The sequence below is a fragment of the Equus przewalskii genome, chromosome 22, assembly GCF_037783145.1.
Source record: "Equus przewalskii isolate Varuska chromosome 22, EquPr2, whole genome shotgun sequence".
Taxonomy (NCBI): Eukaryota; Metazoa; Chordata; class Mammalia; order Perissodactyla; family Equidae; genus Equus; species Equus przewalskii.
This window is the reverse complement of record NC_091852.1, coordinates 40,986,070-41,003,740: the sequence shown is the minus strand read 5'-3', so window position 1 is coordinate 41,003,740 and position 17,671 is coordinate 40,986,070. Positions and strand designations below refer to the sequence as shown.

Sequence of the window (17,671 nt, the reverse complement as noted above, 5' to 3'; positions counted from 1 at the left end):
ATTCGAACGGACGAAACACTGGGCCGCCTGCAGCGGAGCGCGCGAACGTAACCACTCGGCCACGGGGCCAGCCCCTTTCCTTTGCCTTTTTGATGAGAGAACTTACAATCAACATCTCAGTATCAGAGACTGCCATTGTTATCAGCACGTTACTTCAATCTGCCTTCAATCTATACCACCAACCGAGAGATATTAACCAAATTTTACATTTCAGTAGTCAACCTGCCTTTTCTATTTATTTTGTGAATAAAATATTTAGGTGTAATTCTTGGCTGATCATATCAACAAATGGTGTCATTATTGGTATAAAAATAATAACGTTGCATTTAAATATGATTTCTCAGTTGAGAGCCTCATTTTACAGGAAGTTAAAATCACTCCCATCAGGGATATAAAAAGTTAAGTGTTTTGCCCAACACACTGAGCTATTAAGATAATCAAAAAAATGTTTTTTCCTAGGTTTCAATCTTTATGCCCACCATCATCCCCACTCCTCGCTGAGAACTATCTATAAATAAATGACTCTGCACATTTTAACTACATCTACCAAAACAAGCTGCACAGACACATAGGCTTGTGGAACATTATTGCTCAAAAATTCTTCGGAGGTTTTGAAACTTGGTTGCACATTGGAATCACCCAGGGAGCTTTCTAAAATGCCGTTGCCTGGGTCACGCCCTAGAGACTCTAATTTAATTGGTACAGAGTGAGGCCTAAACATCAGGATTTTTAAAAGCTCCCCAGGTGATTCTCATACGCAGCCCAAATTGAGAACCACTGTTCTAAACCCTTGTTTTACAGATGAAACAATTAACCCTATCAGTGACACAGACCAATCTGATGTTAGAACTAAAGCTAAAACTCGTCTTCAAAATTCCAGTTAATAACTCTTTTCACTAACCCAAGAGTTTGTTAATGTGTTTCCCAGGCATGGGGTTCCTCAGAGGTACTACAGGGGCCCTGGAAATGATGGGAATGAAAGAACAGAGGTCTGCTCCCACTTACCCCTCAACAAGATCAGCTCTAATTTATCTTTTTTATGTGATAGACTACTTTGCAAGATTTTTTTCTAGGAAAAAAAGAAAACACAGAGGAAAAAATGTGTATCCCCTAAAGCAAAAATAAGTTTTAATCTATTGCAAATAGACCATATATACAGCAAGAGATACTCTTCTCAAAAAAAGAAAGAAAAGAGTGCTCATTTCAGCAGCTTATATACTAAAATTGGAATGATACAGAGAAGATTAACATGGTGCCTACGCATGAACGACATACATTCGTGAAGTGTTTCATTAAAAAAGAGAAAACAAAAAAAATCTTACTTCTTAAGGATAACCCTGGGCCAGTGGATAATGTTATACATGTTAAAATGTAAATCTGGGGGGTTGATCAGTTTCAATCTAAGACAATGAAGAGTTCTTAGAGCCAAAGATTAACTGCTTTTAAAATTCCAGTCTGTATTTTATAATTCTTAAGGAGAGTTATGTCCTTCCATGGTGTGAGGTGAATTGAGAGGGCCCTGGAGGAAACTTAGGTTTGAGAACGTAAGAGAGCATTTCATTAAACAAACAAGAAACAGAAACTGGATAGAGTGGAAGGTCAGAAGAGGAGGCCAGAAAAGACTGTAGGAACAAGGGCAGAAAAGTTGGATAGAGAATGCTAAGACAGGAAATCTGGCTCCTGGAAGAAACTGGACTTATGCTTACTTTACAGGCTATACAAGAAAGGCATACAGGCTGAGAAGAAGAGGACGTGGAGAACAGCTGTTTCATCGTCACAATCTTCGTCTGGAAAACCTCCGTCCACTTCACCTTTGGAGCAGGCTGCAGCTATGAAAAAGTTAGGCTGCAGTGCTCAACGTGGCTGTGGCTATTCATCAGCTGTGATATCAGCTAAGACTCAATCAACATCTACCAAAATCTTGCAAGTTGCTACTTAACGCTTGTCTCAATAGCTTTATTTATTCACATCTTTCTGCCTTTGAATTTCCAGCAGTCACTTATTCTTTTACTTTTATTTTGATGTGTGTAATATTTCCCATTACTGCATAAGATCTGAAATAGAATCTCATTAATATATTTTTGTTATTAATAACTGGAGATAATGGATAATTTATAAGAATAGCTGTCATACATCGATCACCTATCATTTGCCAAAAAACATGAATGTCACCCTGTAAATACTGTCTTTAATCCTCACGAAAACACAATGAAGTTAATGTTGTTACTTCTTTCTACTCATGGGGAACCTTGGGCTCAAAAAGGTTATTTTGCCCAAGGTCACACAACTTTAAAATATTCTTGTTAAGATTTCCAATGCCTGTGTTCTTTCCTCCACTACACCATGCTGTTTCATTCTCTCCAGAGACCCCTGAATCAAGAGGAAATGCCCCCATGTTTCCGAAATAGGTAGGCCATCAGTACCAAGCATATTTGAAGCTACTTTCTTTCCATTAATGGGACTCCATTTTCCTTTGTATCTGGAGACTCTCGGGAAACTACTACTTTACCATGAGTTGCAGATTAAAGCAAAAAAAAAAGTAATTATAAAAAGCATTTCATGACTTAAAAGGACATTTATTTCTGAATGAGACTTTGTAAAATTTCATCAAATTTTATGAGATTTAAGCATTGTATATTAATGAATCCAGAAGTCCATCTCCATCTAACTGTATAATAATTAATCTTCTGCATGTCTACCTTATTAGCAAGACAAGGGAAAGTATTTATTTTTGAAAAATCCTTTTTTTTCAGTTCCTCCTGCAGAATATCTAGTAAAAATCCAACATTATCATGATCACTCAGAGTTTAAAATGCTAAATTGTTTCTTATTAAAATTCTTAAAAATATAATGTAAAAGTCCTTTCCTTCTTCTATTGACCAAGGATGCATGTCTTAACTCATCTCTTCTAAAATATATCTAGCTTTGTATGAATCTAACCCACGTAACACTAAAGTAAGATTTTGCTGGATGATTTTATATTTCAAACCTTGTACATGGGGTTTTGTTAATAGTTGCTATTGGCTTGCAATATAACCAATATTCAGCTTCCAAGGGTGACTTCACTTCCAGCTCTCTCTTCTTTAGTATTTAACTTATGTTCCAGCTATCTCTGCTTGCTGAAATAAAAACAGCTAAAAGTTACTGAGTACTTAATATATCCTAGGCATTTCAATTGTTTTAAGGAGAAAATCTTGATTTGTCCTCATAACAAATCTATAAAGGACATACAAATATTACTCCCATATTACAGATAAGGAAACAAGTTTAAGTAATATATCCAAGGTTCCTCTCTTAACAAGTGTAGAGCATTGATTCAAATTCAGGTAGTCTAACCAGAGCCCTTTGACAACTTGGCTGCTCTTTAACATACAACTTTCACACCCTTGAGCCCCTTCTCTTACTCTGCCTTAAATTATTGTTATACCTCACTGCCTGCACAAAATCAGAAACTAGAGGACACAGTCTCTGTTTCTGTTATTCCTTTTATCATCTTCCTGTCTCCTAAGATAAGGCCTTGCACAAAATGGGTGCCCAACAGCTTGATCTAAATTATTAAATTAAATTTCACTAATTAGATTAATCATTTATTCATTCATTCCATAGATATTTATTAAGCACGTCTTCGTGTCAGTCACTGTGATATATAATAGAGATAAAATGGTGAACAAAATAGGGAAGGGCCTTCCTTGTCCTCCTAAAATTAATATTCTAACATGGTAACGCTATATTAAAAATATATATATAGGTAGTCAGTGATTTAGTTGGTACACTTTTAGTTGTCAGTGAAAGGAACTCAACCAACATCAGCTTAAATTAAAAGGTAACTTCATGACTTACTTTTCTGAGAAAACTAAGAGGTAACTCACTTCAGACACAACTAGATGAAGGCTTCAAAGATGCCAGCAAGGAGGTCGGCCCATGGTTGAGTGGTTAAGTTTGCATGTTCCCCTTCAGCAGCCCAGGTTTTTACCAGTTCAGATCAAGGGCACAGACCTAGCACTGCTCATCAAGCCATGCTGAGGTGGCGTCGCACATAGCACAGCCAGAAGGGCCTACAACTAGAATATACAACTATGTACTGGGGGGAGTTGGAGAGAAGAAGAAGAAAAAAAAAGATTGGCAACAGATGTTAGTTCAGGGCAAATCTTAAAAAAAAAAGAGAGAGAGAGAGAGAGAGAAACTGACATCTGGGAATTTTGTCTCTCTCCCTCTTAGTTTTGCTCTCCTCATTCTGTTTTGTCCTTGGGTAGAGCTCTCTTCACATGATGGCAACAAGAGCTCCCAGAAGCTCCAACTTACAGCCTAGCAACTAAGGGGTCGGGGAAGTACTTTTTCCTGAAAGTTCCTGCAAACATTTTTGGTGGAGCTCTCTTTGGCCATGGGTGGGTCACACATCCATCTCTAAACCAAGCAAAATGGCCAAACTAACTAGCCATGCCTTGGTAATGCTCGTAACTCATCCCTGTGGCGGGGACAGGTTCCTGGAATGTTAGGGAGGGGGAAGCTTATCAATAAACCACATACCTATTACTGTCAAGGAAATAAAAGTGTTAGCTACTCCATAACCTCACTCGGCAAGAAACATTTCTCTATCCATATCCTTCAAAGAAATTACCCCTCATAAAATGATCAACACCACCAAGAGTCTTTTAAACCTTATTTTGGTTATTTTGTTGAATTGGTAACTCTACTAAGCTCACCCATTATATTCAACTTGTCAGTTTAAAAAAAGACAATCCCACCAGCAAAAGCAGCAGGCTAGTAGCCAGACTCTAAACTGATATATGCATTAAAATAGCTGCATTTGAGAGATATTAAAAAATCCAAATTTGAACAAAATATTTTATTGCTCCTTCTGCGTTATTACAATTATCATCTCTTCGACCCATCATGTCCATAGAAAACCTTTCCTGAGCTCAATTTAAACAATCTTTGTTCACATAGCTTTGGCTAACCCCCTAAACGCTTGATAAACACTGTCACAAAATAGCTCAGAAAAACTGAATTCAAAGTCAAACTGATCCACATATTAAAATTCTGAAAAACAAAATTGTACAAAGTACAACAATAATGTACAAAACACACTGGGAGACTGAAATTAATGGGAAGGTCAGGGAATGGGAAGCAAACAGAAGTAATTGAAGTGCTCATTAACTCCTTTCACTTAGGGGGACTGAGTGCATACGTTGTGAAAAACAACCACCCAGTTGATTATGGAAACACAGGGAGCAATCAAAGTTAAAAAAAAAAAAAAAAAAAAAGAGCAAGAAGTCGAGGCAGTTAAAGGGAATAATTTGGAAACAGACGAGAAATAAAAATAAAGCAGCTGACAAACTGAGAAAGGTAACTGGGGAATCCTTGGGGACAACGAAGAGAAGTGGGCTTTCACAAAATGTGGGGACAGATTTTCAGCAACAGTCAAAAAGCTCTAAAGACATTAACATTGAGCCTGTTAGTTAAAATCAGAACTAAATGCAGCCGATATCATTTCAGGGTCCAGTAGATAGCATCAATTCATAAGAAAAAAATCCCTTGAGCGTTATTAGTGCAAAATTTAAAGGTAGCAATTATATATGCACACTGCATGAACTAGGCTAAATATAGAAGCAATAAAAAGGGCAGTTTAAGGCACTTAAATAAACAGACAATGAAAAGAAGAAACAAAATTGATGGGAGGCACTTCTTTCTAAGGGATTTGGCAATATCATATCAGACAAGAAGACATGCTTAAGATGATGGGGTCAGGTAGAAGAAAGAAATTTTCACTAAAATGCTAATAAAGGAGTGGAGACCCAGATTAGGCTTCTGTTTAGCAGATCAACCTAATATGTTTTTAAAGTATGACAGAAAGAATCCTATATGTTCATCAAAGAACAGTTCATTTTCTCTGGATCACACAATCAGACAGCATTTTGCACCCTCTCTTGCAGTTAGGTGGGACTTATGAATGAGTTCTGAACAGTAGAATGCAGGAGGAAGTAAGAAATGATGCTTCCAGGCCTAACCCTAAAATCTCTTGAGCCATTCTTCAAGTTCTTCCTCTCTTGCGTCCAAGAAGAAGGTAAAGCCTCTACATAAAAGGAGCCTGATGCCCTGAATGAACGCATGGAGCAGAGCCTCTCCGGGGACCCACAGCAAACTACAACATAAACACTAAATGTTTATTTTATTCAACAACTGATATCAGCCTGCCCTGGCTAATACACAAACATAGGCCCAGAACTGAAGAAAATTGAATTGTTTACATGATAAAGCCAGATGGTTCTTGAAAGCAGAGCTGAAGAGAGACAAGAAGGAAGAGTCCTGTGTACAATGAAAGTCCGGGGATGGAGGAAGTGGAACAACCAGAGAGTTCACATTATTTGAAATGGCACAGGGTATATAAGAGAAAGGATGTCTAACATAAATTTCAATTGCATGCTGTGCTGTGGGGCATGGCACATTAATCCTCCTCTCCCACCCTTGGATACCAAACCTTCAGTAAAATTTACTAAATGCAAAGCTTTCAAAAAAATGTTATCTTGATGGTGAAAGAATCTAATCCGGGTGTGTCTAGCAGGGTAATAGAAAGGAGAAAAGGAGCAGTGTGCATAGGAGGTGAAACAGAATGGAGATGAAGAATTTAGTAACTGCAGCTTCCTTCCTCCTTCTGTGGGGATACCATTACTATAAAACCAAAACCAGATAAAGACATGACCAGAAAAAAAACACAAAACTACAGACCAATAACTCTCATGACCATAGATGCAAAAATCCTCACCAAAATATTAGCCAATCCAATCCAACAATGTGTAAAAAGAATTATATAGCACAACCAAATGGGACTTATCTCAGGTATTCAAGACTAGTTCAACATTCAGAAATAAATTAATGTAATGATACTGGGAAAACGCGATATTCACAAGCAAGAGAATGAAATTGGACCCTTATCTTACACCACTCACAAAAATTAACTCAAAATGGATTAAAGAATTAAAAGACCTGAAACTGTAAAACTCCTAGAAGAAAATATAGGGAAAAAGCTCCTTGACATTGGTCTAGGCAATGATTTTTGGGGATATGACGACAAAAGTAAAAATAAACAAGTGGGACTACATCAAACTAAAAAGTTTCTCTGCTCAGCAAAGGAAATCATCAACAAAATGAAAAGGCAACCCATGGAATGGGAAAAAAATATTTCGGAACTATATATCTGATAAGAGGTTAATATCCTAAATATATAAGAAACTGATAGAAATCAATAGCAAAAACATAAGTAGTACAATTAGAAAATGGGCAGATGATCTAAAGAAATATTTTTCCAAAGAAGACATACAAATGGCCAACAGGTGCATAAAAAGATGCTCACAGCTAATTATCAGGAAAATGCAAATCAAAACAACCTGGAGGTATCGCCTCATACGTGTTAGAATGTCAATCATCAAAAAAGCACAAGAGATAGCAAATACTGGTGGGGATGTGAAGAAAAGGGAACCCCCATGCACTATTGGTGGGAATGTAAAATTGGTGCAGCCACTATAGAAAACAGTGTGGAGGTTCCTCAAAAAATTAAAAATAGATGTACCATATGATCCAGCAGTTCCACTTCTGGGTATTTATCCAAAGGAGACAAAATCGTTATCTCAAAGATATATTTGCAACCCCATATTCACTGCAGCATTATTCACAATAGCCAAGGTATAGAAACAACCTGTGTTTGTCAATGGATGAATGGATCAAGAAAATGTGATATATATATACACATACATAAAACATTGAATATTACTCAGCCTTAAAAAAGAAGGAAATCTTGTCATTTGTGACAACATGGATGAAGCTGGAGGGCATTATGCTAAATGAACTAAGCCAGAAAAAGAAAGACAAATACTGTATGGCATCACTTATATGTGGAATCTAAAAAAAAAAGTGTACTCATAGAAACAGGGAATAGAAAAGTAGTTGCCAGGAACTGAGGTGGGGGAAATTAGGAGAGGTTGATAAAATAGTGCAAACTTTCAATTGTAAGACAAATAAAAATTGTAAGACAAATTTAAAAATTAATTTTTTAATTTTACTACTTTACTTAAGAGTAGAAGTTAAAAGTTCTCACTAGAAGGGGGGGGTATTACATTTTGCATTCATTGTAAAAATTGTGACAAAACATAAAAATTAGACAGCTAAAAATATTGACAACCCATAATCCCAATACTCAGAGAACTACTACTATCATTTTCACAATTATAATCTAACGTTGATAGCTGATATTGCCTTCTATTTCATTATTTTTTACAATTTAACTTTTTTTCATCTGCCTCATCCTTTCTTTAAACCTTTTTTTTTTAAGTTATGCTTTTTTGGTGAGGAAGATTGGCCCTGAGCTAGCATTGATTGCCAGTCTTCCTCTTTTTTTTTTTTATCTCCCCAAAGCCCCAGCACATAGTTGTATATCCTAGTTGTAAGTCCTTCTAGTTCGTCTAAGTGGGATGCCGCCACGGCATGGGTTGAGGAGAGGTGTGTAGGTCCACACCCAGGATCCAAAGAAGCAAACCCTAGGCCAATGAAGCGGAGTACACAACCTTAACCCCTATGCCACCAGGCCAGCCCCTGAAAACCTCTTTGTCAATGTTATTTTAAGATTAATATGCCATACCTGTAAATACATAAGTTACGTAACCATTTCCCTAAGTGGAACATTTCAGTTTTTCTAAGTTGTAATTTTAAGTAGTATTGCAATACTGCTACTTTAATTGTAGTATTGTAAGTAGTATTATTGTAGTATTACAGTATTACAGTAATACTACAATAATATGACTTCAGTATTGCAATAATTTTAAGTAGTATTGTAATAATAAAATTACACATATACATTTTTTTCTACAGTTTGCATTATTTCCTCAGGATAAATTCCTAGAAGATGAATTCTTAAGTCATGGTGAGTCATATAAACTGAAGGCAGAAAACATATGTTGAATTAAAGAACTCTAGTTGGTTTTTGGAAATCTCTTCTTCTAGCTGTAATTATAACAGTCCCAAAGAAGCTACACAAATACTGTAAAATTAGTAGTAGGCCAAAGGTATTGACATATTGCAAATTAATCGTGTATTCAAGTCGATTGGAGTTATTTCTTGAATTTGACGGGAAGAGTCATAAAGATTGGTTATTTATCCAGTGGAATAGATTTTTGAGCTTCTGTATAATTTTGAATGATCTATTTTAAACAGCATAACTCACACCTACACATACAGCAAATTTGGCATCTTATTCCAAATGTCTAAAATCGCACAACCACTAGACTTTTCTAATTGAGAAAAAGGAGTATTTCTCAATCCAGAGAGATAATGAAAAGTTGTCTTAGTGAAAGAAACAAACAAGCCTCTATGTTTCTCCTCAACTCCTTGTTCCGTCCCTGCCTCCTTATGATAGCAGCCAGTTTTATATTGGGAAGTTGCCTGTCCACGACATTCTTTCTACTTGAAATCCAGCTGCATTCCAGATTGCTAATAATCGAAAGATCAATTGCATCATAGGCTTGACTAAATGTCATTTCAAGTGGCACATATCCAAGATGGCAAAAGCTAGAATATTGACCAGAACAAAGAAACTGCTGATGTTGTTATAATAAAGGATGAAAGATCCATGTGTGATCTTTCCAACAAACACAAACTCTTTAAGTTCACTTTTAGGCTGTATTTTGGGAACAAAGAGATGAGATTTAACTGACCATCTTTTAAAATATGTAATACAACAACAGAATTTTTAAAGGATGGTACTGTCTTATAAAATGGAACCTTGAAAACAAAATAAAAGTCAAAAAATAAATACTCATGCGTACAAAAATTTAGTACTGGAAGTTCAAACAGATTATAAACCCCGGGATTGTGGCCCTCATTCCCTTTTGCATTCCCAGGTCCTGGTCTCTTGCTTGGCCCAGAGAAGGCATTCAATAAATATGGCTGAATAAATGACTCCAAATAAATGCTCTTCCCACTGCGCCACAGAGGGAGAAGAGAGATTTTTTTAAACTACCAGACTTGGGAAACCTTTATCCTATTACCATGGCGGCTGAGTCGCGGGGTCAGCAGGGGAACCTAATGGTCATTTCTGAAGATGTTTAGGGAAATCCTATAAGGTTGTAGGTGACACAGCAGAAAACAGAGAGGACCATGAAATGCGAGATCTAGTATTTCATAGGGGCCTGGTCACTACTAAAGCAAGGAGATCTTGAACACAATCGTTTGCTCACTCTCATCCACATTTCTCTCATCTGTAAAAATAAAAATGTTAAACAAATGATCTTGGAAGTTGTTGCAATCCTAATATTCTACCAATATGTGAAGCCTAAAGTTCAGCCTTAAAAAGAACAAATGCTGTTGCTTTTTAAACAAAGACTGTGTATTTATTATGTAGTTCTATAGAAGAATTAGAATTTAACACATGGATAAAGGCTCTATAGTTTTGAACAGAAGATAATTCTCACATGTCCACAAGTCTACAAGCCCAGAAATTCCTGAGGATAGAAAAATAGAAGATGTTAATCCATAAAATCAGAACATTCTAACAGGAAGTGATGGCATAGATTCTATCTGAAAATATATTGTTCCAAAGGTCATGATTTAGAACTTGCCATGAATGCTGAGCAGAAAGAACCAAGACCAAATAGAAAAACCGCTTTGCCTAAGGAAAGCAAAGGAAATATATCTGCCTTTCAGCTTTTTCTCTCCATGTGCCTCTTCAACAAACAGACACACACATTATGAATGATATTTTGCCAGGAATACACACCAGACAGATATCTTATTTTAAAAGATGGGAAAAGGAAATTAAAAGAAGCAGTGATTTTCTTTGTCACATCTGACAATGCCCCCAGCAACAGGTGACAATGAAGGAACTCTGCAATGATATGCATTCTGCTATATCTTTGCTGACCTGAATCTTTCCCAGTCAAATGGAAAGCAGGTAATATCCTCCATTAATACAAGAAAAGCTTTAAAAATTGCTCGAGTTTACCAGTATCGTTATTATACTATCTGACTTTTTTTAAGATGCAGGTGTAAGATTCAAAGTGACAGCAGAATGCACATGTCAAAAAATATTCTATTTAGTGGCCTGCATTTTGAGGAAGTAAAAGAGCCTGAAAATTAACTTAATCTATTTACAATAGCTTTAAACCATAATGTTTTAGAAAAAATAACCACAAAATGCATTAAGATCACCATTGCCGGCATCCACACGCATATAAATAATTCATTGTCTACTGAATACCAATTTTAGCCAAATCATTCTTACAAAGTATCAACAAAGGAATTGTTTCTTGCTAGAAAAGAACCAAGTATTGTCTTACCAATATTCAAAAGGAAAGGGGGTGAGGGAAAGCCCAATGTATAATTATTGTCAGATAAGGGTGCTATATACATCTTAGCATTATTAAGCCAGTACTGTGAAAACAAAGTGAGTGCGAGTGGTCTATCTAACATCGATATGCAAATGGTTATCATTTAGTCCAGCAGAATTTTGTAGTCCTTACTCCAACTTCTGAGTCCCTATTGAAAAATCTAACCCTGACAGCAGTTATCTAGCATTCATATCAATAAAAGTCTCTTACTTCTGCTTCAGCAGCTTCATAGTGATAATCTAGCCAGAATTAAAGAACGGTCCCTTACAAATGTACCCTTCAAAGCACTTATACATACATTATCAAGAGCTATAGAATCCATGAACAAAAGGGACATCAGGTATAATCTGTTTAAATCCCCTTATTTGACAAATTGTCTAATTCAATAAATACCACGTGTGTACCCACTAAGGAGGCGCCATGCTCAAGACAAGGAGGAACACAAAATATATGCAGATGCTGTCATCATAGGGTTTACCCACTTGTCCAAATTCATCTAGTTTATAAGAGCCTGACCCAGGACTTGGGACTAGAGTCCCTTCCTCGGAAGCTCTCTTCAGTACCCAGCATTTTCTGTTCATTTTTGGTCCTCTAGACCACTTGCCAGCCCTGGTGGTCTAGTGGTTAAGATTTGCTCTCTCACCTCTGAGGCCCTGATAGAAATAGGAATGAACTCAAAGGCACAAACAACAACAAAACACACAGCTGCTATTATTCTCATTTTACAGATACAGCAAAGGAGGACTAAAAAATTCATATAATAAGCTCAAAATGATGTACCTAATAATCTTCAAAGACAGGCTTTATCCCATCTTTCTAGACACCTAGGCCTGTGCTCTTACTACTATACTGGAAGTGGTCAGTAGTCCTCTAGGAACAGGTAAACTCACATAATTTGGTAGTGGCTGCATGAACTGTATGGTTAAAGAGGCAATTGTTGGCTATGTCCAAGTTTAGGGGGAAATGGTTCCTTAACCGATTAGTGATGTCTGCCATGGACACAAGAACGGGGATGATGGCAAGTGTGTTCAATATCTTCTATCTGTGCACAGAAGCTTTATTACCCCAATGATTGTCATTCATATTGTCAAACAAATTTACTGTTATCTTAATAATATAATTTAAAAGCTATATAGTATATAATATTTTTCGTCTTTATCTATCCAACAAGCACTACAGCTATTATGTGATGCTAGGTATTGGTAATGTAAAAGTGGATAAGATTTGGCTTCTGTCCTAAAATAGCTCATACTTTTTAGTAGGAAGCATAGAAATCTAAATAGTTAATATAATAAGCAATGTACTTGTAAACACACCTCCAATATTCCTATGAGGCATCTTTAATTTTATAAGATGGGAAAAACAAGGTTTGGTATCTTCATATACCAACTACCAAGTGAATGTCTGAATATGACCTAGAGCTATCATCATAACCATAGTTAAAATGCATATGATGCATGTAACTCTGTCAAAAGTTTGTTGTGCAAATTAAATAGTATAATGCATTTTAAGTGTTTAATACAATGTCCGAAACACAGAGAGTACGCTAATACCAGCTACTGTAAATTACCCAACTGTTCTCTCCTGAATCCTACCACAACTTTCACTAAAATGCTCATGAAAGCACAGACATATATAAAAATTCACAAAACTGAAAAGTCAGCTAAAAATCAAACCATTATCAAAATTTGGAGTGAATTTACACTAAATACAAAGGCTACGAAGCTGGACTGAAAAATATCCAAGAACTTCTGCTTCTCAGTGGATATAGTAAGCTGTGACTGGTCACAAGTAGAAAAAAAATGGATAAATTGGAACAATTTTTTCAGAGGTATATTGGAAAGCTTTGAAAGCAAAGAAGACTAGATGAATTAAAATTCCAGAGGCAGAAAGGCCCTTCCTAGGTATCATGGGTGAAATTGTGTCCCTCAAAATGTTATGCTGATGTCCTAACCCCAGAACCTATGAAAGAGACCTTTGGAAATAGGGACTTTGCAGACGTAATCAAGTTAAGATGAGGTCATTAGGGTGAGCCTTAGCCTCCAGAACTATGCGAAAATAGATTTCTGTTCTTTAACCCACCTAGTTTGTGTTAGTTTGTTACAACAGCCACAGGAAACTGCTACACTAGGTGAGGAAAGATTTCTGACCCTTTTCTTCCCTGGGGGTATTTCCTGACTCTGACCATGGCTGAGGATCGCCCTTTCCTAGGGTGAAGGGCTCAACAGCAGAGCTTCTGGCAGCCCCGTGAGGTTGGCACAGCAGATTAGAAACCAAGGAAGCACCAAACTTAAGCCCATTTTCCCCATGAGACATTTGCTGAGTCCTAAAGCAGAATGAGAAGCTTGGAGGCTAGATCAAGAGGCTTTTAAATGCACAGAGAGACCCCTAAAAGTATTACGAAAAGTAGATAAATGTAGCCAATAATCAAGAGAAAAAAATAGTGGAAGCAGATCCACAGATTACCCACCTATTGGGGTGAATAAACGAGGACTCTAAAATAGGGTGATGAATAAGCCCCTAGTAGGACTGTCCAGGGAAAGAGAGAGAGAGAGAGAGATCACATATTGTCAAAATCAAGATAAAAAGCCAATATTACTAAGAATTCTTAACATAAAAAAGGGGAGGGAGATATAATGAACAACTTTATGCCAATAAATTTGAAAATTAGATGAAATGGAAGAACTCCTTGAAAACTATAAAACAGCAAAGTTGAATCAAGAAAAACATCTGAATAGTCGTTTATCAATTAAATAAATTTAATTTGTAATCATAAACTTTCTTACAGACAACCATTACTGCTTAGCTTCTACTTAAATCAACCAACAAAAGAACAAAACACATGAAACGAGAGTTTTCAAGACACTTGACAGCAGGCAGAAGGACAGTGATTACTGGGAAATACAAAAGAAATGGGAGGAACCCTGCTATTACCCCAGCTTAATTCTTTTAGACAGTTTCTAGGCACCAGGGGGGAAGGGGAAAACCCGGCAGAGCCCAGCAGATTCTCTGAGTTGAAGAGACAGTGATGAAAGTCTGGAGATGCCAAGGCAGCAAGAGTTTGCTGGAAAGAGCACCAGAGACCAGTGAGCGATAGAAAGGAATAATTTCAGAGAACTGCAGGGTCCCCTCAAGTATTCAGATGATTCTGATCAGCACAAGTGTGGAAGGAAACTACCTATGGCGAAGAAAAGAAAGTGGAAAGGATTAGAGCTAACAATGTCTGATGCTTTCATAGGTCCAGGAATCTTGCCTCTTCCCACCAACAAAAATGGAAAAAAAGCACGATTCATGGGGCAGTCAGTAGAAAACACAGAAGGGTTTTATCTCTGTAGTGAGGACAATTTAACTCTAGACTGAGTTTGTCTCCAGTCCCATCTAACAAATCTTGAAAAGGATCAAACCATTTCCAAGTAACTTAACTTCATCCTGAAAAAAAGTCAAGAATGTTTATAGGAAGAGAAAAATATCCAGAAGTGAAAAGGTAAAATTCACAGTATCTGACATCCAATCAAAGATTATCAACTTATGCAAAGAAGCTGGGTGATATTACCCATAATGATGACTAAAACAATCCAGGAGTAAAACAATCCATTGAAACAAAAAACAATCAATTGAAACCAAACCAGAAATTCACAGATGCTCAAATTAAGAGACATTAAAACAGTAATGATAAATGTATTCCACATGTTCAGACTAAAATGGAGATAGGGAAGATATAAAAAAGAACCAAATCTCATTTCTAGAGATAAAAACTAGAATTCAAAAGCTTAAAAAAAATACAGCAGATGTAATACTGGCAGATTTAAGCGAACTGCAATAAAAATACCTAAAGTGAAACATAGAAAGAAAAGAGAATTTTTTTAAAATGAATAGAGCATCAGAGAGCTCCATTACAACCTCAGGCAGCCTAATATATGGATAATGAAAAGAAAAGCCACAGACTAGCATAAAAAATTCTAAATTACATACATGATAAAGGACTTGTAGCCAGAATATATAAATAATTTTAAAAACTCAATAATAAGAAAATGAACAACTCAATTTTCTAAAAATGAGCAAAAGACCCAAATGTACACTTTGTCAAAGAAGATACACAGATGGTAAATGAGCAAATGACAAAATGCTTATTATTAGACATTAGAGAAACACAAATTAAAATCAGAATAAGATACTACTACACATCTATTAAAATGGCTAAAATTAAAAAGTCTGTCTGCACCAAGTGTTGATGAGGATGTGGAGGAACTGGAACTCTCATTCACTGCTGGTAACAATATAAATGACACAACACCTTTGGGAAACAGTTTAGCACTTTCTAAAACTTTATATATCCACCTACCATTTGATCTAGTTATTCTACTCCTTGGTATCTACCTAAGAAAAATGAAAGCAAATGACCATACAAAGACTTGCACATAGAGTTCATAGCAAGTTTATTTGTAATAAGCACAAACTGGAAGCAACCCAACAAGAGGTAGATGGATAACAAACTGTGTTGGAGGAAACAATCCAAAAAGAAGTAAATTAATAAATGTGGTACATCTATACAATGGAATACTACTCAGCAATAAAAAAGAACAAACCATTGTTACACACTACAACATGAATGAATAGCTAACCGATTATGTTAAATGAAAGAAGCCAGGCAAAAAAGCATATATCATATGAGCTGGTTTACATAAAATTCTAGAAAATATAAACTAACATATAGTTACAGAAAGCATATTAATAATTGCCTGGGGTCAGGGAAGTGGAGAGAGTCCGGATGGAGGGATTTCAAAGGGTCATGAGGAAGCTTTTGTAGGTGATAATTATGTTCATTATCTAGACTGTGGTATTGTTTCACTGGTGTGTACATATGACAAGGTATCATATTATTTTTTCAATTTCTATAATTTATTTCATGTCAATTAAATGTCAATGAAGCTTTAAAAAAATCCCGAAAAGAATACTCCAGGCCCAGACGACTTCAGTAGTGAATTCTACCAAAGATTTAAGGAAAAAGAATAATAAATATTTTATGCAAACTCTTCCAAAGATATAAAAAGAGAAAATACTTCTCATTGTCTCTGTTACTAACATATCCCTCATACCAAACCTGGCGAGGACATTACATAAAGGAAAATCACAGCCAATATGTCTTATAAAAATAAATGCAAAAACCCTAAACAAGATATTAGTAAGTTGAATTTACAAATATATAAAATATATCATCACTAAGAAAGAGTGCAAGGATGGATCAACGTGAGAAAATCAATCAGTGTGATTCACCATTTCTAACAGAATAAAAAAATTATCATCTCCATATATGCATAAAAATCATTTGATAAAATCTAAAACTTGTTCATGATAAAAGCTCTTACCTTACTAGTCACAGAAGGGAACTATCTAAATCTGAGAAAAGCTGGCAACAAAAATCCTAAGTTAGAATCTTACTTAATGGTAAAATACTGAACAGTTTTCCCTTTAGTAAAGAAACATGACCCATATCACCATTCCTATTCAACATTATACTTCCAATAATGCAAGACAAATGAATAAAAAGTTTTAAAATTGAAAAGGAAGAAATCATATTGTCAATATTCATAGATAATATGATTGTGTACATAGATAATCTAAAAAAATCTACAGGGAACTGGCCTCATGGCTGAGTGGTTAAAGTTGCGCACTCCCCTTTGGCAGACAGGGGTTCACGGGTTCGGATCCCAGGTGCAGACCTACTCCATTCATTGACCATGCTGTGGAGGCATCCCAGATACAAAGTGGGGAAGGTTGGCAGGGATGTTAGCTCAGGGCTAATCTTCCTCAAGCAAAAAAAATGGAAGATTGGCAACAGGCATCAGCTCAGGGAAATCTTCCTCACCAAAAAATAAAAAATAAAAAATAATAGAATCTATAAGCTGTTAGGATTTGTAAGTAAATTAATAGTAAGACATAGTGAATTAATGGTCTGTAGATACTAATTCAACATACAAAATGTATTTTTATACATTTGCAAGAAATGATTGGAAAATGTAATTTTTAAAAATACCATTTACTTAGCATTCAAAATATCAAATATATAGAAATAAACCTAATAAAATATATACAAGATCTCCACAATAAAAAAAATATAACATTATTAGAGAAATTTTAAAAGACTTAAATAAGTGCAGAAATATGCAATATTCATGGATAAAGAGTCTGAATGTTGTTAAAATGTCAATTCTCTTCAAATTGATCTACAGAGTCAGTGCAATCTTAATCAACATACCAGCCTGTTTATTGTGTGAGAGAGAAATGACAAGCAGATT

At 35.9% G+C, this 17,671-nt stretch overlaps 1 non-coding gene across 1 annotated transcript; it reads left to right on the top strand.

Moving 5' to 3' along the window:
• Positions 1 to 1,194: 1,194 nt before the first annotated feature.
• On the top strand, positions 1,195 to 1,299 carry LOC139078805 (U6 spliceosomal RNA). The gene has a single exon (XR_011531920.1). It is a non-coding gene; the product is annotated as a U6 spliceosomal RNA (small nuclear RNA).
• The last annotated feature ends 16,372 nt before the right edge of the window (positions 1,300 to 17,671 follow it).